Here is a 27,630-nt window from a genome sequence, read left to right as displayed (position 1 = left end):
GAAACAATTTAAATAGAGGAAGCCAAAACGTTTACTGTTCTGTTTCAGTTTCTTCATCAGGCCCTTGTCAGAGTATAATGTAACTTAGCAAAATTTTATTTAAAAAAATACTTTGAAAAAGGCAAACGTGGCAGTACATTTTATTACGTATGTACTTAACAAAATGCTTTACCATTACTTTACATTACTTTTTTAAAAATCCAGAATAATATTGAATGGCAAAATTATTGTAATGATGAAAAGAAAGATCATATATACATTTTATTAGCATCTTAAGAAATAATATTTCTTTTAAAGTCTAAAAATCATTCTCCATGTGAATGGCTGAGTTTCTGTGGTCTCAAAAACTAGAAGAGCACAAACTACTGCTCGACAATCTCAGCATAATTGCTTTCATATACTTGTTGAAAAAAATGCCCCAGTGTCAAAAACCTACATTCATATACATGGACTATATCCACTTGTGACTTGGCCTTAGCAGAACTCACTGTTGGTCATTCTCCAGTTATTGCAACATTCCAAACTTTGGGATTTCTGGGGATTGGGATGGGATAAGTTTTGTTTCTCTTATTAGCTTGTAAAAAAAACACTGAGCTCATGAATCTAGTGAATTCAAGGACTTGTCTAAAAAGTAAGGTTCCACATTTAGGCAAGAAAAACCAAATTCACAGGTATAGAATAGATGGCTCAATAGTAGTAACTGTGAGAAAGATCTTGGAGTCCTAGTGGACAATCACTTAAATATGAGCCAGAAATGTCCAGCAGCTGCTAAAAATGTCCTAGGCTGCATTAACAGAGGGATAGAATCAAAATCATGTGAAATGTTACTACCATTTTATAACGCCCTGGTAAGACTACACTTGGGATATTGCATCCAGATTGGGTCATCACGATATAAAAAAAGCTGTTGAGACTCAGAGTGCAGAGAAGAGCAACAAATATGATTAGGGTCTGGAAGCTACAACCTTACAAAAGAACAGTTGCAGGAATTGGAAATGTGGTACATTAATGAAGTACTAGTGAGTGATATATGTTCCAATATTTAGGAAACTGCCACAAAGAGGGAGTCAACCTATTTTCCAAAACACCTGAAGGCAGAACAAGAAGCAATGAATGGAAATTAATCAAGGAGACAAGCAACTGGAAACTAAGGATAAATTTCTTGACAGAACAATTAATCAATGAATGACTTTCTCCAGAGATTGTGGAGCAAGTAAAAGTAAAAACACTGCAGAAGTAAAAATTACTGCAGGTTTTTAAGAAGAGTTTGGACAACCATTTGTATACATTGTATAGGGAGTCCTGCTTGAGCAAGGGATTGGACTAGAAGACTTCCAATATCCCTTCCAACTCTGTTATTCTGTTATCTTATTTATTTAGTATCTTTTACTATTTTTTCAATGCGAAGTACCCGTGGTTCGTCCATGAGGCCAATGTTGAGAAAAGACACGGACACGATCTTTCTCGGGATGGAGTGACCCAGATTGGACCCTGGGAGCCCCTTTTATTGAGATAGGACAAAGGCAGGAGGAGCAATAGCATGTGATTAAAACAGCCTGTAAAACTACAATTGCTAATCTACTGCTCAGGGAAGTTCTGTCTATATATGGTCATATCCTGGAGTCGTTGGATAAGGCACATCTAGAGTGAACTATCAGGATTAGATATACTGGGGGCAGAAGACAGAGGTCAGCAAATAGTAAAAAAACAAAAAAAACTAAGTGGGATCAGTGGGTCCTGTTTAACTAGGTCACATGAACATGGTAAATGCATTATTTATATCTGCAGGATGCATGGAAAACAGGGTTAATAGCGATGAATTATTAAGTTGATGATGCCTATGAATATCCCTTGTTTTGGTAACTGTTACTTGCTTTTAATTTACTTGACAATATTTAACTGAGCTAAATCATTGTAAAAGGAAATTCTACAGTTCCTAAAAGCAAAGTTCCTAAATCAGATTTTGAAATTCCCTGGTCTTTTAAGGAAAAGTTCTAAGGTTTATAATAATTTCATAGGAATAATATCCCCACAGGAGTCTCTGCCTCTTCCCCCGAAGAGCATACCGCATCGTGCAAAGCTTTAAGAAATTCCCCGGGGATCCCCATCCGGCTTTTAGCCAGAAAAAGTTTTTTTCCTTCTCTCAAGTCGCACAACAGTTCTCAGCAAAGCGCCTCAAAGTTACAGGTTGCTTTAAATCGCCTTTCAGCTGCTTGTCCGCGGACAGGACCGGCAGCCTATTTCTGCGTAGCCTCAATTTTGCTCTTACATATCCCGCGTTTACAAGATTTTCTCCGGAGCTGATCACACTGATCCAACCTGACAGCAAGCTCCGCCAAGCTCAAGGAGGGATAGCCCGGCACCTAATACTTGCAGGACAAACTGGTGGAATCCCGGACACGACTTTCCACTGCAAAAAAAACTATTCTCCAAAGCCAGATCACCGGGAAACCTTTCGCAACAGGCAGCAAACAACTAAATACTTTCACTCCTCGGAGCGTTCGCAACTTCACTCCTTCCAATTTCTCGGCCTGGGAGGCTCACCAGGCTCCGCCTACCCCAGGCCCCCATTGGTCCAGCAGGCCGAAGAATGCACACACACACACACACACACACACACACAGGCAGATGTCACACAAGGGCCCTTCAAAGACTAAACAGTTTTTTTTTTACTGGTGGGGAATTAAAACTTCCCTTTTCCTCAATGGGAAATCATATTCAGACAAAGAAAATTATTAAAAATATCCTTTCCTTTCTGAAGCCTGGCTTTTTCTCTGCACCTATATTGGGAGGGGAGAATAGGGGAAATGCAAGCAGCGAGGCCAGCCTGCGCCCTTCTTGTCTCCCACCCACCCCCTTTCCAATGGGACAAGAAGGTGGAGGGCTGGTCTTGCAAACGGGGATCAGCGCACTCGCCGCCTCCCCCTCCCCTGGGAGGAGCTCTGCAGCAGGACAGACAAATGGAGGGGGAGATCGCCCCTTCCTCCTCCGAGCCCCCAAACCCCGTCTTCCCTGGCCTGCAGCCCTGCGCCCAGGCTCCTTTGGGTTTGGGGGTAATCCGAATGGGTGGAGCAGGGGATCCCCGGGGCGGAGGCCTCCCGGTGCAACGGTCTTCTGCAGCTCCGGAGCGAACCTTTGCCTTCCTTCCCCAGGTGGCTCTTTTCGTGGAGGCTGGAGGCCTCAACAGCAGCCACCCCCACCCCCAGCCGGCCAACCCTCACCCGTACCATGAGCGGCAGGACCAGCGCAGTTCCTCTCCTCCCTGGCACCATCCTGTGGGCATGCGAGCGCTGGGTGCGAGCACTGAATGGCCAGCCGGCCGACCCAGAAGGCTGCCAGCAGGGCTCGGCCACCATTCAGGGACACATGTTTCGCTGAATGGAGGCCAAGGGCCACGCTAAACTGCCGGCATGACTTTGAAGTGCCGGCTTGCCTTCCGTGCGGGCCGACGTGGAAGGCAAGCCAGCACTTCAAAGTCATGCCAGCACTTTAGCGTGCCCCTTGGCCGCCATTCAGCAAAACATGTTTCGCTGAATGGCGGCCGAGTTCTAAACTGCTGGCATGACTTTGAAGTGCTGGCTTGCCTTCCACGCGGGCCAACGTGGAAGGCAAGCCAGCACTTCAAAGTTATGCTGGCATTTTAGCGTGCCGGCAGGCAGGGCTGGAGCGAGCAAGCGAGCGTGCTCCGTCCCGGTGGGTGCATGAGCGGAGCACTTTTCCATCGCTCCTGTGCCTGGAGAGCTCTGTCTGCATATGAGCCCGGGATCCACCACTTGCGCTCCCTTGCTCTGCCCCGCCACCCCCCTTCCCTATCTAAAGGCTCCTCCAGCAGAAGTAGCAGAGTCACGTCGAGCGCCGCTCTGCCTTCCTCCGCGCTCTTCCCGCCCGGACGCCCAAAGCCTCCCAGCCCGCCTGGCCCGGGGCAAGTCAGCTGCAGTGCAGCGGGTGGCGATCCCACCACCATCCGCCCACTCACTCGCCCCACCCGTCACTTACTCTGAGTTCAGAGAAGAAGCAGCGGCCCCAGGTGGCTCTTTTCGTGGAGGCTTTCCCACGGCTTGTCCGGAAGTGGGGCTGGAAAGGTGAGCTCACTCCCCCGCCCATCCGCCCGCTCACTTGCTACGCTCCCCCGCCCATGCGAGCAGCAGCGGATGGGCGGGGGAACGAGTCAAAGAAGGCGTCAAAATTAAGCGGGATCTTTTGGGAATGGCCCGGGACGCGGGAAAAATTATGAGAAGGTGTGCCTGTCCCGCTAAATGCGGGCCGTCTGGTCACATTATAATTGGGTAGAGAATGTCTATATTAGGATACAGGTTTAGTTGTAGCCAAGTCATATGCAGCATCTTCTCTTAATGGTAAGAAAACTGCCTTCAACTGATTCCGAGAATTGGCTCAGATTGGATCCATATATGCCTAGGAATAATCAGAAATTTTTATATTTTTATTATTAGATTTATAGTCCACATTTATTTTTTACAACTCAAAGTGGAATAAATACTATTCCTGCCTCCTATTATACATACAGTAACAATCCTATAAGGTGACTAGATCTGAGAAATATTTCTTTGCCCAAATCACCCAGTCAAATTTCAAGCCTAAGGGCCTAGAAATCATAATCTCCAATATTTTTCCAATGCTTTCAACACATTAATCAGTATACCACACTGAATTATAAGAGACAAGGTTACATTTTTCAGAAGACTTTTTTGATATTTTCTTTTACATTTTTATTAACATATGAGCCCGGGATCCACCACTTGCGCTCCCTTGCTCTGCCCCGCCACCCCCCTTCCCTATCTAAAGGCTCCTCCAGCAGAAGTAGCAGAGTCACGTCGAGCGCCGCTCTGCCTTCCTCCGCGCTCTTCCCGCCCGGACGCCCAAAGCCTCCCAGCCCGCCTGGCCCGGGGCAAGAAGAATTTTCAATATGTATTCATAATTCTATGGTTTGTACATCCTTTTCTTAACCTATATGCAAGTTACTATAAAGGACACAAATCATTGGTAACTTGTTATGGAAGTAGGGGAAAATATATCATTAAGAGACCATCTGCCTTGTACAAATGGTCATGAAATATTTCCAGTTTCTTTGCTAACAAATAAGCTAGAGAATTTTGAAAACAGGGTTCCACATTCTGGCTATGTTATGCTTTTATTTATTTGCAAAGCAATCATTTCTCTGTACTTCTTCTTTCCTAAATTCAGGAATCAAGAGTTTCATTTTTTGTAATATAATGTTATATAGATAAAGACAAGTAAAGAACACTTGTCAGTCAAATGTGATACAATTCATGAAAAGAAACAAGAAGAAATATGAATGTACAGGAATAAAAACAGGCTTGTACTGACTAAATGCAAAATATGCAATCAAAAATATAAATATTTCTTTACCACAAGGCAGATGTAATTCAGTACATACCTTCTTAGCAAAAGAAAGAATCACAGCTTTTGGAAATTCAGTGTGAGTTTTTTATATATATATATATATATATATATATATATATATATATATGTATGTATGTATGTATGTATGTATGTATGTATACACACACACACACACACACACACACACACACACACACACACACACACACACACACATACATACATATATATATATATATATATATATATATATATATATATATATATATATATATTTAATTGGCCATTGGGGAGATAAAAACCCCTCAACAATAGCTCCTCCTCTGAATAAAGAAAGAAAACCAACAGCTTAGCAAGCCCCTGGCAAAGCAAAACAGAATCTGTTTTAAAGTCTGGAATAGCAGATGGTAAACAAAAAAAAAAGGAAACATGATGAAACTTGAAGCAAATCCATGTTCACAAGGGATCAGATGAGGGTTCAGAGTTTGCATGCTGAAAATTCCCCTTTCAGTCTTTACATCAAAAGTCTAGGTGGTAAATTCAAAAAAAATGTTTTGCAGATAGTTTTAAGGCTAAACCGTTAGACTCATGCCTTTGAAATTTACAAGTGACATGCAAGAGAAACTAAAGGACTTATTAAATAATGAACACAACACAGAAAATTACTATTCACTTCCAACTGTAACAGGATAGTAAGACCAATTGTACAGTCCAAGTCAGTGTATGTTATGTTAGCTTCATATTGGTTCTGATTACTACATATCAATTTGAAGATCAACACAGCAATTATTAGTATAGAAATGAAGAATTTGACTCAAAAAGTTCAGAAGCTCTGTTTTCTCTGGCAGAGGGTTGCAGGAAGCCATTGCAACTGAAAATGAAGGTCAGGAGCCCATTTTTGCTGGCAAAACACTCTGGCCAGCACAAATGAAATTCCCAGACGGCTACAGGAGATGGTCACAGCCAAAAATGGGGCTTGGCAGGGCACACGCACTCCCCAAGCTCCATTTTCACTGGCAGAGGACTTCAGGATGCCGTTGTGGCCCAAAATGGAGTTTGGGAGCCCATTTTCACTGGCACAGCACTCGGGCCAACCACAGGTGTCCCTGATATGAGTGACTTTAAGCTGGTCACACCCACCCTAACCACACCTACCCCAGCCCCAGCAATTGTATAATATGACAATTATACAATTTACATTTTGATGGGCAACCTAGATCAAATTCAAAAGAATAGTTGTCAACCGAGTCACCATGCCTGTATAGTCAAGAAAAATACATTATTGTGATAAATTAATTTTCTAAAATTAATTAATTTTAATTAATTAATTAATTTTAATTAATTAATGGATTTAATTACTATATGCCATGCTATAGTATATACTATTACAAATAGATTTGGCTTTGATGAGAGCTCTCCTTGGAAGCTCTATTAAGATAAATGTTGAAAAACTTCCCTTAAACTATTCATGTCAAAAGAGTCTTTGTTTTGAAAGGTACCATTGCTGTGAATCAATGAAGCACTAAATGAAGATATTAGAATTGAATTGTTTATTCAAGGACAGCTGACAATAATGTTTTCCTAACCAGCTAGCCAAACTTTTTTTCTATTGTTTTCTTCATGGATTTCAAAATTTGGGTTCCATTGACGTACATTTTTTTATTTTTGTCAATACTTCACCTATTATATCCTTCCATGTGTTTTCTTTTTAAATTCACCAGAATTACGTTTACAAAATTCCTTAAAAAATGAAACTCATAAACTATTCATCTCTCCCATATACTTTTAAAATAATATGGATTCCCATCCTTAGTATAGCTTCTGTGCTTTTAAAACAAATATTTACAGACAAATGTAAGACGTAAGAAAAGAGAATTATTGTTAGATCGGGTAATGGAAAGGCACACTCAGGCTAAGGCAACAACAGTACTTTATTGTAACAGAACAAGTATGTACAAACCAGCGAAGGTTGAGTCTGACAGCAGCCCTTTTATAGGGAGCTGTCAGACCCTTTGACCAATGAGATTAAACCTCTGTTCCCGCCGGAACAGAGGACCTTGGTGGAAACCATTATAAATGTAGCTAGTATCTAACACCCCTCCCTCTTAGATGGAATCATCCTACTGGTAACATAGTCACGCAGGTAGGTGGGGTTTTTGGTAGCTCTGCCAGACCTGCAGACCTGATGAACTGGCGTCTCGGGGGTAGGGTCTGCAAGAAGTTCTGGCAGTGAGCATCGGCATGCTTTTTACTGCGGCAAATGCAGCTGCCTCGGCTATGCCCCAGGACCACTTCATGATCTTCAGCAGGAGACGATGTAGGGCTCATCAATGGTGGCTCTGTTTAAGAAAGACGCTGTAGAAATTAAGGAACCCAAGGAATGCCTGCAGCTCAGTTTGATTGCAAGGTGTAGGGGCATCCTGGATTGCTTGAATTATTTTAGTGGTCCGGTGAATCCCAGAGTCGTCGATTAGGTACCCTAAGAATTCAACCCTTGGCATGTTAATTTGGCATTTTTCTTTTTTGAGATGGAGGGCTTTGTCTCGAATTCTGGTCAAAACAGTTTGCAAACGTTTGAAAAGTTGCGCCTCATTTGCAGCCAATACCAAGTTGTCATCAAAATAGGAGACGAGTCCTGGAATCCCCTGCAAAAGCCATTACATGATGCTTTGGAACAGTCCATGCCATGTCTAATTTAGCGAATACTTTGCCGGAACCTAAAGAATGTAATAAATGCTGTACAATGGGTACAGGGTAAGTGCTTTGTTGTAACGCTTTATTGATTGTGCATTTGTAGTCCGCACAGATGTGGACAGACCCATCAGATTTTACAGGTGTCACTATAGACGTCTCCCAGCATGCGTGATCAACCGGCTGTAGGATTCCCTGGCCTACAAGCTTGTCAATTTCCAGATCAATTTTAGGGCGCAGAGCGAAAGGTATTCTCCTGGGTTTTAGCTTTATGGGGGCTATGTTAGGGTTGAAATTAAAAGAAATTGGAATCCCCACATACTTACCCAGACTGGTGCCAAAGACGTCCTTGAACTTCTTAAAAATTGCTTTGGTGCTCTCGTCTTTCAAGGCATTGATACTGGTCACTTCTAGGCCCAGGGATTCGAACCAGTCAAGCCCCAGGAGGCTCTGCAGGTCGCCGCTGACCACCATCACTGGGAGTTGGCCGCTGTAGCTTTTGAATTGCACCCGGAAGGTGCCCTGGCCCACGATGGGGACTTGGTTTCCCTGGTAATCGAGAAGGCAGATGTCAGGGGTGCATAGATGCTGCTTCTTCAGGCTAGGGATAGCCCGCTTGAGTGCAGACCATAGCATAATGGTCAGTGATGACCCTGTGTTGATCTCCATCTCGCATGGAGAGCCCTTGATGAGGACTGTGACCTTCAGCTTTTTTGGCCGCCTATTGCGGACTTGGCCAATTGATGTGTGGTAGGTGGCTCTTATGTCACCCTCTGAACACCATGGTGGCTTCTGCCATGACCCTTGGTTGGGCCTCTGCTGGCAGTTAGGTTGTCTACATGGCTGTCATGTCGTTGTGGGGTGCTCGCTTCTGCAAACCTTAGCAATGTGCCCCTTTTGTTCACAGCACTGGTAGATAGTGTCACGGAAACAGTAAGATGATATGGCATGGTCTCCTCCACAACTTTTGCAAGGCAGGAAATGCTGTTCGAATTTGCGCGGTGGCTTGGCGTGGCTACTGCACATGCGGCAGCTGTCATCTTCTTTACCTTCTGACCTCTCAGCCTCTGCAGCCACGCAATGTACGTGTGTACTCTTTCGCATGTCTTGTGCAGTGCTTTGGTGCTGCAGGGTTTCTGTAGACTTAACGGCCGATTCTGATGCCCTGGCTTCGTCCAAGGCAATTTGTAGAGTGAGGTTAGATTTGGCAAGTAACCTCCTCTGTATATTAATGTCCCGCACACCACATACGATGCGGTCAAGAATAAGTTCGTCTAGGTCTCGGAACTCACAGTACGCTGCGGCCTTTTGTAGCACCACAACATATTTGTTGATTGATTCGCCTTCCTTCTAGTTGCGAATATTAAATTCATGCCGGCGCACATGCTTAGATGGCTTGGGAGCATAGTGAGTCCTCAGCATCTGTTGGAGCACTGACCCAGCGACTGATAGTAGCAGCGTTGGTTCAGAGAGGTCTGACAGTTTCAAACACTTCCCATCTACAGTAACCGAGAAACATGTTCTTCTTGCGGCCTTCAGAAAGGCCCATGAGTTTATTGGCTTCGAGGAAGCAGTCAAACCTCAGCATATACGAGTCCCAGTGCTCGGTGACTAGGTCGTACAGAGTCGGTGGGGCGTGCATGGCCATTTTGTGTTCTGAGGGCATTTTGAGTTTGCCACTCAAAAATGGCTGCTCGAAGCCGCGCTGAGCTCCGGCCTGGATTTACTTGCTGGATTGCTATGCTCTTTTTGGTTCTCCTAGTTGCCTTCCAATTCCATCCTCATCGCCAGTGTTAGATCGGGTAATATAAAGGCACACTCAGGATCTTTATTGTAACAGAACAAGTATGTACAACCCAGCGAAGGTTGAGTCTCCCTTTTATAGGGAGCTGTCAGACCCTTCGACCAATGAGATTAAACGGCGGGAACAGAGGATCTTGGTGGAAACCATTATAACTGTAGCTAGTATCTAACAATTATAAATTGTAATGTAATTCAAAATTAACTATATATTAAATGCACTTATGTCTTAACAATTTTCAGTTGGGTTCAACTGTCATCAAGGACTCTGGAACCCCAGTTACAGTCAATCAGAATAGACACCTGCAGTCCTAAGAACATAGACAGTGCCCTGTGGGAGCCTCAAATTGTATTATGTCTACAAAATCAGGAATTGCTTCTGTCTGATAGCTACATTTTAAAATAAATATATAGAAAAATGAACTCTACTCAATTGCAGTCAGTATAATAAGTGACTTCCTTTGTTTTAATTTAATTACACTAAGGAAATGAGTGATCATGACCCTGTTTTACATTATTAATTCACTCATATTTCTGACTGCTTGTCTTGGATGTAGTCTAATGTGTAGAATTAAAGCTTGCAAGTAATACTTCATTAAGCCACATGCTTCTATTCTTAGTCATCAATTGAATTAAGAAAGAGTACCATCCTGTTCATAAAATTATTAGAACATTTTTTACATCAGAACCATAGACCATTTGACACATAGCAACTTATGTCCCAATCACTTATTTCTGTAAGCAAGTTGTTACAATACTAGTTCTCTTGGACCATTGCTGTTTTCAGTCATTAATGATTCATGGTATTCTTGCACTGAAATTGAAAATTATACTTAAAATGGAAAGCTTAACAAAAACTTATATTATCGCTTTACATCTATATTATGCTGAGTGGTATAAATGTTTCTTTGATTGCTTATTGTTGGCAGGGCGATGGCATCATTGTTTTCACTCTTTGTATATTGCGGCCTTATCAAGTAAATAAATAAATAAAACTAAATTGCATTTATAAACTAAATGTTCTTGTTTTCCTATATTTCTGTTTTGTTTTGTATTGTGAATTTTGTTTAACTAGAAGCCTATATAAAGGGAGGTATGTAATGTGTTCTGAAAATATTTCCAGTTGAACAGTGATTATAAACAGTACATTCAGTAAAGCCATCATGATTCATCGCTTATACAGGGACTTATTCTCTATAAATCCATCTTCTTCCAAATGAAATTCTTCATACTCTAAACTCTATTTTTAATGTTTTATTTCAAAATTTACTTCTTCTCAACCCATTCTACATCCAGGCCAGAGTTCTGGGAAAAGAAAACACCATCCTGGAAGAAGGATGCAACCATTGGTTTTTATATGAAAAGGTACAGAAGGTTACAGAAGCTCTTTTCTGTGAGGACACACCCCTGCGCTTCTGACTCCAAATATGATGAAGGCTGTAAAGAATCCTGCTCAGAAGCTGTATGTATATTCAGAAGCTACTTATTGTACACATAGTAATTCCTCATAACGTTGTGTGCTTTTTCTTCCAGAACCTCAGTACAAACATGTCAGTCTAGAGTATATTCTAAATATTTTTTCTTGTCTTGTTTATTGTTATTTATTTTCATTATTTCTTCTTCTACAAGCAAATGAATGAGCACTTTGACTTCCATCCTTCAACTTTCCTCACAGTAATTTTCTATCTCATGCTGTGGGTTGAGTTGGGTTGAGAAAAAGTGACCATACTAGTCATTCAATCAACTTCCAGGGCTACAAATGGACTCGAACCTTGGTTCCTTGTCTAAACCAGCATCTTAATCACTATTCCACATCTATATTTAATTACTGGGGGAAAAAACCTAATGCCACCAACAAAGAGTTTGCTAATTTTCTGTGAATGAGAATATTTTTACACTGATTATGGCAATAAGCTCTGCAGAATTGAGAACTCTTAATGCAGTTTGATATCATAAGATTATTTTTATACAGACATACACATGCAGAAATAAATCTACAGACACACACAGAAAAAAAGAATAATCTCATCCTTTCCTTTGGAAAGTAACATATATTAATTGAATGTGGCAAAAAGTTAAGCTAAGTTACATTATGTTATATTATAAACAAATTGTCCATACTACAAATAAGAGAAATAAAAACAATAATAAAAGTAACTCATTATCATCATAAAAATCATTATTAATTTAAAATCAAAATAATACATAGATAATTCCTACAGACCTATCCTAAATGTATTTTAAAAGTCTTCCACAATAACTCTATTTTAATTTGCTTATGAAAGGCCAGCAAGGTCAGGGAAAGTCTAGCCTCTGGTGGAAAATTATTCCATTGGATGGGGAAGAAGCATTTCCTCATAACCCCAATCTCCTTGATTTCACCATTGTGAGGAATTATCAACAATGAGATTATCATACTAAATAGAATAATTGTTTTGCAATTAGAAAATAATAAAAACTGGAAAAGATATATTACAGGAGAAAAGTTTACATTACCCATATATTGTAGGTATTAAATTATCTTATCTAAGTGTTTTAGGGAAGACTGTTTAGAGCAGTGATAGTTAATCTTTTTGGCGCTAACTGCCAAAACTTGAGCACATGAATGCCAGAACCCGGAAGAGAGCAGCTGGCAATGGCACGTATGCCCACAGAGAGGGCTCTACCTGCCACCTTTGACATGTGTGCCATAGGTTCACCATCACAGGTTTAGAGTAATCTATTTGAGATGCGGAATACACCTTGTGATGGCAATGGAAGTTCATGGGATTAAAGAGAAAATAATAAAACAGGCTAGGAAGATGATCATTGTTGTTCTGAGATATTGAAACATTCCTTAGAAATTTAATGGTATCTTGATTTTGGGGGCGGTATGATGAATTGAAGACATTGATCAAGACAAGGCATCGACCATTGATCAAGATGAAAGTAAAGAAATTAGTGATAGATCCATTCTTTGGAACCTCTCTGAAAGAGAGAAGTCAGGAGATTATACATATATATATTCAGGAGATTACACATATATGTTCTGAACAGACTGCAAGACAAAGGTTTTCTGCAGGTTTGAGTGCCAGGAGACAACAGGGTTAGCTATCTTTTCAAAGACACTAAGTTATCAAACAGCAAAAAACTAAATAAAAAGTTGATGCTGGAAAGTTATAAATGGACTAAGGATCCAGATAAATTGGAATATGGAAACTTTTACAATAAGATGTTTTCATTAATTATAAAGTACATTAATAGATTCTGTTTTGATTTTTACAAGATGTAACATAAATAAAGAATTTTATTATTTCAAAAACTGAATACTGGAGCAGACTAACGATTTTAGATAGAAGAAAAGATATACAGGCCTGCAAGATGGTACAAAACATATAACTGTAAAAATACTGAAGGACACTTTTTTAGAATGAGATAGTATCAAAAGTAGATTTACAACTGCAGCCCAAGACAATAGTTTTCAAAAGGAAGTTTCATTGGAGCTATAAAAGATATTCGCTGAGGTTTTAAAATTTAAAAGGGAAATACAAGTGAAAAATCAAGAGACTGATCTGGATTTCCCCCCCTAAAAGTTAAAGATTCCCCTCACACATATGTGTTAGTTGTTCCCGACTCTAGAGGGCGGTGCTCATCTCCACCTCAAAGCAAAGAGCCAGCGCTATCCGAAGATGTTGTGGCCAGCATGACTAAACACGGAAGGTGCACAGAATGCTGTTACCTTCCCACCAACGGTAGTTCCTATTTTTCTACTTGCATTTTTACATGTTTTCGAACTCCTAGGTTGGCAGAAGCTAGGACAAGTAACAGGAGTTCACTTTGTTACGTGATGCTAGGGATTTGAACCACTGAACAGCCAACCTTTCTGATCGACAACCTCAGCATCGTAGCCACTGAGCCACCACATCCCTTAAAAAAATTAAGAGAGTGATCTTTTTTTTCCTATTCAGTTACAAAAAGGGACCTGTTAAAGACTTGAAGACCTCTGTATGATAAGACAAAGAAGAAATGAAAAGAACTCAAAGATTAAGGTTGTTAGAAGTAAAAGGGAGCAAAATAAAATTGATTTATTTGATCATACTTAAAATAAGATACATTCTTACTTCTGTTTATATTTTTACTTCTGTTTACATTTTCTGTTGACACCAGGAATGAAAAGATGAACTGTAAGTCAATATTCTATATTTTTTGTTACATGAAAGGCAAAATATTCATGTATAAACTATATGGGTTAAGAATTAGTTGATATAATGTTTATGAAGATTTTTTAAAACATATATTTCTAATAAAGAATAACAGCAATCAGTTTAGTAGCACATGGCGGATATAATAAAAAAAAATAACCAAAGTACATATATAAATGTGATTAGCAAAGAAATACAAATATGATTCATAGTCATTTTCTTTTTTAAATCTCTCTGCCCATTGAAATAATTAAAAACTAACTTAAAAGCTAGTAAGAATTCAAATTGTCTTTAGAGACTACACTTTCAATTATATCTAATAATAACTAAAATATGAAAGCACAATAACTTTTAAATGCCCATTTTATTATAAAATAATGATGCCCAAAATATAGTTTGTATGCTTCTAAAACTCTCACCTTCCCTTTGCCAAAATTTTCTTTCGGTAACTACCTGAGGATACCATGTTTTAAAATTCCATGAATCCCATCATGATTTTGTGGCATCCAATGCCCACTATCCAAAGAATTAGTTGAGATTAATTTAAAATATATGTACTTTCATTGCTTTTCTTTTGAAAATAAAATCTAATATTGTATCAATACCATAGAGTGAGCCAATGCTTTGGAAACCGTTATTTAATTTTTAAAATAGCTTGTCATGTTCACAATGGGTGTTGTTTCAGAAAATCACATGCTCTTAGACTCATGAAGCTAGTTGCACAATACTTTGGATCCAATAAAAATTTTGGAAGGTAGCCAGAACATACTCACAAAAACAATGCTGAAAAATGAATGAAATTATAAGTCTGAAATTTGCTTTTATGTCAGATGCCTTAATTATTAACTGAATTGTCAACATAATTTATGTGTAAATTAGAATCTAACACCTGTTACACTAAATTTATTTCTCAATCTGTATTAGACAGTATGCAACTCCTTTAAATAAATGACAGTGAATTACTGAGAAAATTAGAATTAGAATTCTAATACATCAAATACTAAAATAATTAATAATAGTTCCTTAACACAATATTTTTTTCCAAAATGATTTATGTGCACTCTAGTTGTAAACTTCCAAAAAAACTTCTAAAATAAGTCAGTGAGAGTGTTTATGAGTTATAATAAGAGTGAGAAAGAACATACATCCAAGGCTACCTTGCAAATCCTTTGGAGAAATATTTCCATCATTTCAAGGACAATTCTACATTGAATTATATGTAAACATCTTAATAAATCTCCCTTTTAAAAAAATAGTGTATTTATTATGTTAAAACTGTGTTCAAATATATCATCTAAAGAATGGAAGTTTTTCATTGACTGTCTTAGTATTTCAAAGTAGTATTAGTATCCCAAATCATAATCCTTGCCTTTAATTGGCCAAAATTTTATATTTCAGTTTGGGATTTACATTTTTGTCATTTTATTTCTATTTCAACAATCACTTTTAATCTAAAAAATCAACAAGATTTATGGATTCACTTTTACACTACTACAAATGTAAATTCACTACAGTAGAAAGGAAAGTCAATTATATAAGGAAAAGGCTGGGAACATTTTTATCAGACCAAAGAGAGGATATCTAAATACATATTTAGTAAAGAATATTATCATCATTCAAGAGTTGAAGGCCAGTGCAAAAAGTGAACACAAAGACATTTTGTTCTATTTCAGTAACAGGGAGACATAAACAACTTGCCAAACGATAAAAATGGAAACTAGATAATTATGGTTCAGATGTCAAAACTAAAATTGGGAAGAGGAAAAGATTTAATTTTCAGCTAAGTTACCATTGAGGAAATCTCTTGAAGAATAAAAGACTACTTTCACAAAGTGGGATGCCTAACTGATCATCAGTTCCTACTTTCTCACTTTCATCTCTCTGAGCCTGCAGTGAAGAACTGACATCTGTGTCAATCACTGGCCTGAGGGTCTGCCCTGAAAGGATGGCAGTCGGTTAGCCTCTAGACAAGTGGTAAAAGACTACAGCCAGCTCTGCAGAGACAAAACAGGAGAGAGTGAAAAAAGAAGAAGCTTGTGCCCATCTGCCATGAAAAACACTGACAGGATAATCATAACTCTAAAAATATGGGAAGGTCTGTGAAGGAAAGAACAACAACAACAAAATCTACCTCCAATTACTGCTTGAGACAGTTTATTAATCTAGAGAAGAACTCCTGACAGAATGTTTATTCAGTCTTTATCCAATGTATTCTGCCTAATGGGAACCTTATTATGTTTGACACTGCAAGTAATTACCCTATGAGAACTTTTGCATATGAGAGAAACAAATGCTTTAATTTTCTGCAGGTGTCTTGGACACATTCAATGTGCCAAAGAATGAGGTGTGCATTCTTATTTTCCTGTAGTGGTTTCAAATTAGAATGGTTCATGCCTGAGGAAAATTTGTCCATCAGAAAAAGAACATAACATATTAATTATCTGACAGTCACAAAAGCCAAGAAATTGCTTTCACAAAACTCAGTGAGAAAAAATAAAACATTGAGAATAGTATTAATTTACAGATAATTTTAATGTACTTTTTTAAAGGTACTATTTCAAAATGCTCCTTATTTCATAATCATCTATTTCTTGGTTATACAGTTCAGTCATTTTCAGGCAAATCATCTCCTATTCAGCTAATTATTGATGTTCATTTTACTAAATATTTGTCTGGCAAAAAGTATATTCATTCTTAGTTCCAAAAGTTAAGTATTCATTGGAAGAAAAAATGATAGTGATTCCAAATCCATTATCTTTTGTATTTTTATTTAAAATATATTTGTTATGGGGAAAAAAATCAGAAGAAAGTGTGTGTATTCCATAGTGAAGTAACCTTACTGCAGCTCAAATGTCTGAAACAGATGGTGGAATGGTTTAAGCATGGCATCCGATAGCAACTAGATTTTACAAGGCTTTCTTGTTCTGTTATTAAAACAAGATGTAAAATAAAGCAATCGTGTTACTTGAAAAAGGTGTTGTTTCTTGTTTTAGTAATTAGGTTATTTAAATTACCAAGGATATATATCACATTCAAAATTATAACAATGGATATACTTTAGACTGAAATGGGGCATTTCAATGGTTAGAGATGATCAAATTGTAGGTTGGGCAAACTTTTTAGGGCTATTTACATTTCAAAAATTATTCAGAAGTCTTTGAACTCCTGCCATACTCTTTGTAAATGGTCGATATAATTGAAGAAAGTGATAGGCAAGGCCAGAGTCAAATATGATAAAATCACAAATTTCTTTTTTAAATTTCACTACTTTAGTTTCCTTTTGTAAACTGTATTTTATTTGGTGTCACTAACACCATATTATTCTAGTAGGCTTATAATACACTAAGCAATATAAAAACAATTAGGAATAACAAAAAATGAACTGGAACAAAAGAAAAACAACAACAAAGGAATAAAATAACTCTAAAAACATAAATGGTTGAATTGTTTATGAGAAAACAAAACAATTAGTAAAGATTAGTATAGCCTCATAAATAGTTCTGAATGTGGGACAATGCAGTTTTTTGGGGTTTTTGGCAACATCAAAAGAAGGTCTTTGGGGGGGGAATGCACATAAAAGAAAAGATAAAAGACTGAAAGAAGCAAAAGTTAAAGTAAAATTATTGTAGAAAAAGAACGTTAAAAAATCAGTATAAAATTTTAGAATACAAGTGAGTCTTCCAAAATAGAATTAAAAGTACATGAAAGCAAACAGGATGTGAATTTGCCTAGAACAGAGTGAGAAGAATCTCACAGAATTCCATAGAAATATGAAAAGTATGCTTGATGTAATAAAGAAGTATATACACATAAAGAATGACTATAGCAAAGATGTATGTGTATAAGATGTATGTACAGTATGTGTAAAAAAAGCAATATTTCTAAAAGGTGTAATTGACAATATCATGGAATATTTAAGAATGCTGGATTATTTATATGAATAAAAGTATAAGAATGTGGAAATATTAGAGATATGTGTGGATTGTGTGTACTTTTATATACAGACAAAGTCATGTTTTGGGGTGAGAACATGAATGATTAAAGTGATCAATTGGCATAGCTCTGGAAATCAACATATCAACCAGCAAGGTTATGTTTCACAGGGAGACTGGAGTGAATGATTGCAAGTGATACATTCCAACTGAAAAACTGCAATAAAATAGGAAAATGAAAGGGGTCAAAGGAAGCAGAAGATGTGGAAGCTATGGTTGCTTAGGGTTGATAAAAGCTTTTAAAAGAAAGTGGTGAGAAGTTTAAAGAACAGAAGCAATGGATAATGTAATGGTCTAAGGACCTGGTGGAAGCAAGGATAATTTTCAAGGCTAGAAATGTACTACAGATGAACAGCAAATGGTTTGCAGAGAAACTACTACTTAGTTTTGTGTTGCTATTATAACAATTTCTTGACTCTCTCTCTCTCTGTATGTATTTGTGTGTGTGTGTATTTGGCACAGGCATTTTCCCTCTCTCAGACAACCAAATGTATAACACAAACATACAGCCATTTCCAAAATTTATTTTAGTTGGACATGTATTGCCCAAATCAAATCCAGCAAAACAGAACCAGACTGATTGAAACCAAAATGTCATCTCTCGCCTCCACCCCTGTAAAGCTTAAAAAAAAACCCCAACCCTAATGGCATTCCCTTTTTGGACAGCTTGTTAAAATGACATTATAAGAGTTGAGGCTATTTAGGAATACTTACGTCATGAGCGAAAACATGTTTAGGCAAAGAGGGAAAAGAATATGTTTAAACCTGCTTGGAAGCTTTAAAATAAGCCTAATTAACATTTTGGACAAACTAAGTGATGCTAATTTGTAATTCTGGCAAGATGCCTCATAGCATTTTTTTTAAAGTGCATCATTATTCCTTAAAAGTCTTTTCCATGTGAAATGAAAATAGAATGCCTTACTGTTGGGACAGTTTTTTAAAAGGATTTAACAAATAAGCTATAGAAATCAACCCCAAGTTGTTTAGAACTTTGAAGGACAAGCATCAAGGCATTGTAAAGCATTAAATAAAAGGATAACAGCAATTAACCTCTTTAGATGGGTTTATGCAGTAAGTTGTTTTGTCAAAAAATGGATGCACCCTAGACAGGCTGGCTCTGCAGTAGGATGAAGACCAGATGGGGATTATAAAAAGTGCATAAAACCCTACATGATATGGATAATGTCTGTTCAAGAGCTATTTTCAGTTTAACAAAGATGATGGAACAAGAGGGTATACATAAAAATTAAAGAAAATCTTATTGGAAACAGATGTTAGGAAACCCCATTTTAATGCAAAGAAACATGACTGTTTTGAATAGTCAAGAAAGCAAAATTGTTCAGGTAGAAACACTAGTCTCATTCATAAACAACTAAAAGGCAACCTGGGATGTAATGGAGTATGAATGACTAATGGATCTCATTTAGGTAAGGATTCTAAATTTGCAATTGCCGTGTAATATGTTCAAAAGTAGATTATAGAGGAATTCATAGGTTGAGATGATTGAATTTTTTCCCCAGTCAACATTTGTTCAGTCAGATTTAGATTTTTTTTTCCTAGTCATCAATAGCTTCTTTATTCCTGAGTTTTGAAAACTACAGAAATTAAATTAACTGTGTGTGCCATTGCTTTGCCTTTTGTATCTTTTTGTTTGTTTATTCTCAAGCTGAAGAAAGTAGTATATATCAACTGATTCCCTTAGATGGATGCTTTTTGTGGGGAGAGTGGAAGACAACTCCACAAGCTGGTTATATATAAATAGTTAGGCTTTTTCCTGTTTTTTTCTTTGTGACAAATTTTGCATGCCAATTTAAATTACAAAATTTCAAGCCTGGTTTGCTCAGAAGTTTAAGTTCACAGATATCTAGATACAAAGTTCAGACTAAAGGAAAGCTGCAATTTACGGATATATGCACACTTTTAAATATGCTTGCACAATCACAGCAAGACAAAACAATCACAATAACTTTCATATCTATATTTGTTCAGCACAGAACACTGAAGCAAAATGGTTTTCAAAACCCACGAATCAAAAAAAAATCAGGACAGGATACCAAAGCTCAATGGAAAGCAGCACAAAAACTTTATTTTCAATGCTTATTGTTACATTCAACAGAATAGAAATCAAACAAATTAGGAAAAGTAGCTTAGCTTTCTGAGTTCCTTACCCTTTTACCAACAATGGCCATAGTGGGCATCTGCATTTTCTTCTCTGTAACAAAGTATTGTGTCTGTCTGCATGAATGTTTCTGCTTGTCCTATTGTGTTCCATGTATATGAAATGAAATGCACTATATGCACTGGGAAGCACAAAGCAATTTTCTGTACAGTCCCAAATGATCCATCCCATTTTGAACCTCAACTCTTACTTTACTAGTCTCTTCCAACATACTAATATTGGTCCCATTCTGTTCAGTTTTCAGGCAGTCCAATTCCTGATGAGCACATAGAGGTCTGAGCATAATTTATTCTACTGCGGTAACAACAATAACAAGTATACTAAAATTAAGCTAGAAGCAGTAAAACTTTAATTGCATGTATATATGTTAACAAGTTTGCTTAAAAATATATATAACAACAAGGATGTTGTTGACTATTTATTTGCTAAACTGTTTTTACTTAGAATAAAGAAGGCTATTGTGTCTGCATATGTTAAATAAGCCTTTACTTATTGCTAAACCACTTCTCTAAATGAAGGACTCGACCAAATATGAAAAGCAGAAAATCTACATGAATCTTTAGCAAGATACTTTGTATTCCAGAATAACTTTAAATTTATAATCAAAGTACTATGTTAAACGGCCAAAGTTTTTTAAAGCTTTGATCATCTAATCTTTAATCAACACAAAAATGTATTACATTGTATATTTGAGACTATTTGGAAATGACTCAATGCTGGAAAAAAATTAAGGAAAGGGAAGAAGAGGATGACCAGTAGCAAGATAGATGGCTGTTACTCACTGGTGAATGCAGCAGTGGGAGGACTTGAAAGAACAGGTTAGGGATCGATAATCATAGAGGAAACCTTTCTGTTGCTAGAGTCAAAGATGACTTGATGGTACCCAATCAATCAATTTGAGGCTAGCTCAGCATTTTATTTTACATCATCTCACACCCCATAAAATAAGCATTTCAAACAAAAAAGAAAGTCTAGTTGCCATGACTCATCTTCCATGGATCCCTTAAAACTAGTAGTCCGGCTATAAATGTTCTTCTTTCTTTTCAACCTTCATCCTACCAATTCCAGCCAAGTCGCTTTAAAAGGGGGCTTTCAGTTTATTCAGTAGCTCTTATCAATAGCTGTAACTATTAGATATCCACATTTATCCAGACTGAAGAAGAAAAGGGGAATAATAGTTTCTTAAACTAACAAAGTTAATATAGAAAAAAAATATACCTAACATTTGTAATTACTAAAGCCAAACTGTAAACTCATAAAAGAAAGTAAAACAGTCATTTGAAAAGTTTCATTCTTATTGCTTTAAAGATGAGAGGAGTAGCATATAAATTTAGTAAATGCATTCTAGAAAACTGTTTTAGTAATACATATATTCCATATGCTGCAAAAGAGTAATAACACAAATTGGGTTAAGCAAATGCGTTCTATGAAGAAAATAAAAACAGGAAGCAAAAGGCAGAGCTGAGTATGGGGAAAGAGAAGGGGGGAAGTATTCTTGTTTCTTTACTCCATTCCAGCGATCATCAGTAGGATTATTCTCAAGTGGCAGGTAAAAATAAAACTAAGGAAGGAGAAGGAGTACTCCTTCCTTTTCTCCTTCCCTTCCAGCTTGAAGAAAACACACTTACCACCTGTTTTCTGCCTTTGATGAAAAAAAAATAGGGCAGATGTATCCATATGTATGCATTATCAGCAATGATGTATGCTGCTATTAGAATTAAAACTATGTTATCACTAAAATAGTGATAAAAACTGAGAAGAAAAAGTAACTAAGAATAAACCCAGAGAGAGTTGTATATATGCACAGGAGCAAACAAATTGATACCAGCTGAAAGCCGACAATACAAAATGACAGCCAACAGGAATGAAAATAACTACCCAGCAGCAAGTCTTACTAAACTGAGTCAATGATCATGAAAGGAAATAGAGGATGAGATAACATGTAATGAACAGATGCTGGCATAAAATGAAAGTTCATACTAAGAACTTATCAGAAGTCACCACGTATTTACATCACCAAATAGGAAGCCTGTCTTTTCCAACTTTTTTGTGTTCTTTGACTAGTAGTAATGAAGTTTTGTTGTATTTATATCACCAAATAGGAAGCCTGTCTTTTCCAACTTTTTTGTGTTCTTTGACTAGTAGTAGTGAAGTTTAGTTGTATTTACATCACCAAATAGGAAGCCTGTCTTTTCCAACTTTTTTGTGTTCTTTGACTAGTAGTAGTGAAGTTTAGTTCTATTTACATCACCAAATAGGAAGCCTGTCTTTTCCAACTTTTTTGTGTTCTTTGACTAGTAGTAGTGAAGTTTAGTTGTATTTACATCACCAAATAGGAAGCCTGTCTTTTCCAACTTTTTTGTGTTCTTTGACTAGTAGTAGTGAAGTTTAGTTGTATGAATGTACAAGCTTTGCTAATGTAAACAAGTGTAATCAATAAAGCAAATATCAGAAACAATGCTTCAACAGAAAGAGGAATTGATTATAATATTGTTGCTTAAGTCTGCTGCACAGTTAGCAGTACAGGAACTTGTGCAATTGCCTTAGGTACAATGCATTACTATAATGTCCAACTTCATGTCTGATGATTAAAATAAATAAAACTTCTAGTTAGTATCATGTAGTGTCTGGAATTCCTCTTGGAAGTGTTCCTGACACGGTATTTCATGAAACATCTTTCGTTGATTCAGACTGTGAAATATCAAACCAGATGTTTAAAAAAATCACTTGGAGGCGTTAAGAGAAGGAATGAGATTTTCAATAACAAAGACTACAGCAATGAAAGAGCAGCTTCATATTCATTGAACAGATTATCCTTCAATATATTTCCTATTTTAGAACTTGGGTTATTCCATTCTTTCTTTTCTACTATAGCTATTTTCTGAAATGTATTAGAAAGGTGAAGCATTAGTCCACAACAAGTAGTATAACTAAATATCTGTAAGATTACTGTGCAAAATGTTAAGCAGATAATATACCAAATTGGGTATCGCTCCAATAGATACCAGAACAGGCAATAAATCTGACCCAAAATCCACATTCACCTTCATTGTTTCATTGCTGTAAATTTCACTGCAATACAGTACAGAATTCTGAATTAGTACTTGCATTACAATCATTTCCTTTACCCAGAAAAATACTGTGGGTTTGTGGGGTGGGAGGGTTTAAAGAGGAAGAATAGAATGGAATGGAATGGAATGGAATGGAATGGAATGGAATGGAATGGAATGGAACGGAACGGAACGGAACAGAACAGAATAGGTTTATTGGCCAAGTATGATTGACACACAAGGAATTTGTCTTTGGTGCATAGGCTCTCAGTGTACATAAAGAAAAATACATTCATCAAGAATCATAAGATACAACACTCATAGTCATAGGTTACTAATAAGCAATCAAATTATACTAGGAAACAAATAAAATAATATAAATTGTAAGGTCAGTATAATTTATATTGTCAGTACAATCAGAAGAGAGAAGTCAGTAGAATTCCAGTCTATCTTATTGCCTGTACAAAGAGGACAGTACAGGGAGTTTTAGTATTTTGTTGTACTATGATGTTTGTTTAGAATCCATATACCTTTGGCTTAACTCATCCAAAGAAATGAATTAAGAGTTCTCCTTTGAAACACAAATGATAATGCTCAAATTATCATATTAAAGATGCATTATGCAAAGATCAAACTTTCTAGAGAGTTCTATATTGCTGGGAATTTGGAAGGAAAAATAAGACAACTAGCAGCAGGAAATTGGTTTTTAATTTCAGTGATGATGGATACATTGTTAGAATATCTGAAGTACAAAGCCAGGGCAAGATCATTCTGTAGAATCTATCTACATGGTCATTAATAGTCTATTCTGACTTGAGGCCATCTAATTAATTGCATTAACAATAAAACATGTGCTGTGAATGTCAAAGAAAAATCATTTCCTGGATGTCTAAGTAGACAGTGAGGGAAAGGGACATGAACGGGCAGAGTTCTAAGATTAAAAAAATACATGTTTGATCTTTTGTAATAAATATATGGTGTTTAGTTCACATACCAAATGAAATAAGTTTCAGTAGGCTCTCACTGGGGAAAGACAGATACTGGTATTGAATTGGAATGTTTTTCCTATTGATGTCTTTGTTCTCCAAAATAATCTTAAGGAAGCAAATATTAACACTATAGCACATGCATGTTTCTAATTTACTATATGTGCCCAGCCCTGATCCCTAATTTCTACCGTAGTTCTACTTCTATTTTTCTTTTTAAGGTCAACGAAACAACTTAATTAATTAATTAATTGCCATTGCACTCTCTAGTCTCATGATGAAGAGTTTCTGGAAACTGCTTGCTTAATGTTTGGTATATAATCCTTTGAACTTGTCTTCATCATGATCAATCTTAAAGTCATCTAGCTGTGAGATTTCATGATAATTTCCCCCTTCAGTACTCTTCTTCCCGAATTTTGCTCTCCAAAGCTTTTGTGAGCTTGCTCTCAGTTTTACCCACAATTCTATAAATCCTTGTAAATGTAACAATTAGGTCCATTTTATTTTTATCAATATCATTACTTACTCTGGATAGAAACCACCAGAATATAAACCATCTTTAACATTTATTAAATATATGGAGATCATGTTAGCTTTTTTAAGGCCCTTTAGCTGCAGCCAGCTGCTTGAAGACTTATTTCTTTCCCTCAGAAGCCTTTAATATTTTAATGTGTCACCTGAAAGTTTTCAAGATTTACCCATAGCTGATCCTAATTTTATTTCTTTTCTCCTTTTTTATAAACACTCTATATATTAGTTTCTAATGAGAAGCTAAACCATTGTCTATTTCCAGCAAACTAAAGCTTGGTGTTAAGAGAGCTTATATGGATTAGTTGCTCTTTTCCCAATTCCCATTCCAGGATACACAAAGATGTGAGGAAATATGAGTAGATTGTACCAAAGTAAGGCTGACTGCTGGCTTGCCACAATGCCAACCCAGTCCCTTGAAGATGAATATAGTTAGTGTGTGTGTGTGTGTGTGTGTGTGTGTGTGTGTGTGTGTGTATCCAACACAACTAGAAATGGTAACATAAAGTGCTTACCAATGTAATCCCCCTGTTTTTATCTTCATTGGAAAAGCATAATGTTCCTTAGAATCAAAGCAATTGGCATTGAAAATAAACAGGTTGACTACTGTACTGGTTGAGTTAATTACTATTTTCAAATTACTACAATGATCCTGAAAGAGGATCTAAATGTTAAAACTGTCACATTCTACATTTTATTTGCCTACCTAATGATATATGCTATTTGCATGTGGTTGAAAAACAATTGACATCCTGACTTCCAGCTGAGATTCCCTACCAATGTCAAATTGAAGCAATAAAAATGACCTTTTCAAGTACAGGATTACAAAGGATGTCTTTCCCATTGTAGCTCTGAATAAGAATCATACATATACACAAAAAAGTGAAATACTCATTACAAAACCACAATTATTGCTATTCCTAAAACCCAGATGTTATCCTAAGTCATAAGTAATCCAAGGGGTCATACTCTGTTGCCTCTTCATCCTGTTAAATAATACTAACTGCAAAAAAATAAAACAATATTGGACTCGATTGTGGTTGTAAACTGAGGACTACACTACAGGTAACAGAAGGGACCTCTGTTTTCACCCAACAATGTACAGTCTTTTCAGGAAGGATGTCCCCCAACAAACAGGAAATATATAGTTTTTCATCTAAAAGGTTAGATCAAGAATGAATGTCATAGGTAGATTCACAGAGCAATACAGATTTCTTTTTCTGAAATTTATTCCTCAATTCAAAAAACAGGAATATATGAATTAGGTTCAGTACTTAGGACAGACCAAGTAGCTATTCAAGAATTAGTGGTGTCATGGTTAGAAGCAATGGTAAAGCAAGAAATACCAGTAATATTTTGCTGTGTATTTCAAAGGGAATACAATACATATTTAATTTTACACATATTAATAGCTGCTGGAATTGTGTTTGCACAACAGTGGAAAAACAAATATACGAAAATAAATAAATATTAAAATGTGCAGGAATGAATAAATTGACAGTTAAAATCAAGAAGGCTTCGAATACTTTTTCATGTGGGATTTGTTTTATCAATTGCTAACAGAAACAGAAATTAGAAATCTAAAAGTATGAAAGAAAACACCAATTATGTAAGGAAAGGTCACTAAAATGTATAAGGAAATATTATTAGTACTTGATCATTATTAATGTGTAGATAACTGTGGGACATTACACACCCACAAACTATGACAGTGCCAGGAAAACACCAAAAAATAACAATTTCCCTCCAAAAGACTGCTGATGAAATCAGGTTTTTTCCCTAACCCTAAGGACAGGAAGGACAAAGCCACTGGAATAAAAACCATCAAGGCATTGTAGGAAATTATAAAGGACAGTGCCAGGAAGCTCACAGAACCAGCAACCACCTCACAATTACCTAACAACCAGGTATCACACAGAAACACACAAAATCTGGCATAGTCAATTTTAAAAAAGATTCTATCAACAATAAATTAAAATAAACCATTTTATTCAATACTTTTAAATAAAACGATTTAAAAAAATTCTATACACAATAAATAAAATAATATTTTTTTAAAAAACATTAAAAGCATAAAAGAAAAAAATGGGTCACTTACTAGCAGGCAGAATCAGCAGCTCTCCGATGCGATGGAAGCAGTAGGGAGCAGGGCAGGCAGGAGACGAGGCAGCAGGTAAGCTGGACTGAAGAGACAAGGGACAACTGGGTCAGCTAGGCCCACCACCTGGCAGGCTTAGCCAGCCAGGCAAGGCTGGGGACAGGGGCGGGGGTGGTGGGTAGCAGGAAACCCCCTTTCAGCCATGTGGTGAATGCTCCTGCCCATGACCAAATCTGGTTCTGACCAAAAAATCCACAATATTTTTTTCCATGGCTTATTTCCCCTTCTGCACAATTTTTTTTGTAAGTGCCAAATTTCCAAAATTAGGTTCAGCTCATGACAAATTGCTTTGTGATCAAATTTATGGAATGAATTATGGTCGTGACCAATGGATAAGGTGACCAGACGTCCCGCTTTCGGCAGGACAGTCATGATGTTTAATAATTTGTCCCGTGTCCCGCAGCGTGTTCAAAAAGTCCCGATTTCCCAAAAGAAAGAAAACAATTTTAAAAAGGACGCCGTTAAAAAATTTTTTTTATTTCTCTGAAGTGTCATTCCTGATGTGGCCTTTAGAGGGCAGTGGTTTCCCTCTCTCCACTCGGCTCCCTCCCCTCCTGCACATGCGCGCACTGACGCACACCGTTTTGCTGCAGGCAGCGCAGCGAGGAGGAGACTCGGTCCTGGGCCAAGAGGCTCAGTCGTCGGAAAGTTTTTCTTTCTTTTTTTTGCCCACTTCTCTCGGG

This window comes from Thamnophis sirtalis, unplaced genomic scaffold, assembly GCF_051295495.1.
Source record: "Thamnophis sirtalis isolate CommonGarterSnake01/CBP01778 unplaced genomic scaffold, rThaSir2_p1.2 scaffold_10, whole genome shotgun sequence".
Taxonomy (NCBI): Eukaryota; Metazoa; Chordata; class Lepidosauria; order Squamata; family Natricidae; genus Thamnophis; species Thamnophis sirtalis.
Note: the sequence above shows the minus strand (reverse complement) of the source record.